Raw genomic sequence first — 557 nt, forward strand, 5'->3', positions numbered from 1 at the left:
GCACATAAATTAATAAGAATAAGATTCCCCGTCTTTCATATTATACTGTGTTACTAGAGCTACCTTTTGTATATACATTAGCTTTCTGTTGAAACTCAAGCCATCAACATGACATATTCCTTTTGGTAAGCGAAGGACAAAAAACTGAAGCATTCATCATCACACTGTTGCAAATCATTCCCATGTTTATTCACAATATGACAATATAAAAATATTTGTATAAATGAATAAAATGTCATAGGTGCAGTAATGAACATAGGGTTAGGACAATGCCACAACTTCCATACCACATGAGATTATGAGGCGAAGCTTAGAAGGCCATCTGCTTTATGTGATACTCCTTTATGTAGTATTATACAGATTATCTAAATGGGGAACAATAATTTAAAAGATTAAAATGGAATTTGTATAATGACAGTGTTGTCTCAGTTTCATGCAGAGTCAGCTTCTATTCCATGGAAAGAGAGAATCACTGTTGAACATGATTTAACATAGGATGCTCCTGCATGCATTCTCTTTTTTTCTTGGTCAAACTGACAAAGAAAATTATATAAGGT

General features: G+C 33.0%; 1 protein-coding gene across 1 annotated transcript in view; it reads right to left on the bottom strand.

Moving 5' to 3' along the window:
* The window catches only part of LOC119592238 (nuclear receptor-binding protein homolog), a gene marked incomplete in the record, with an annotated part of 59,302 nt that overhangs the window by 24,808 nt on the left and 33,937 nt on the right, over positions 1-557 (bottom strand).

The sequence above is a fragment of the Penaeus monodon genome, chromosome 29 (genome assembly GCF_015228065.2).
Source record: "Penaeus monodon isolate SGIC_2016 chromosome 29, NSTDA_Pmon_1, whole genome shotgun sequence".
NCBI classification, from domain to species: domain Eukaryota; kingdom Metazoa; phylum Arthropoda; class Malacostraca; order Decapoda; family Penaeidae; genus Penaeus; species Penaeus monodon.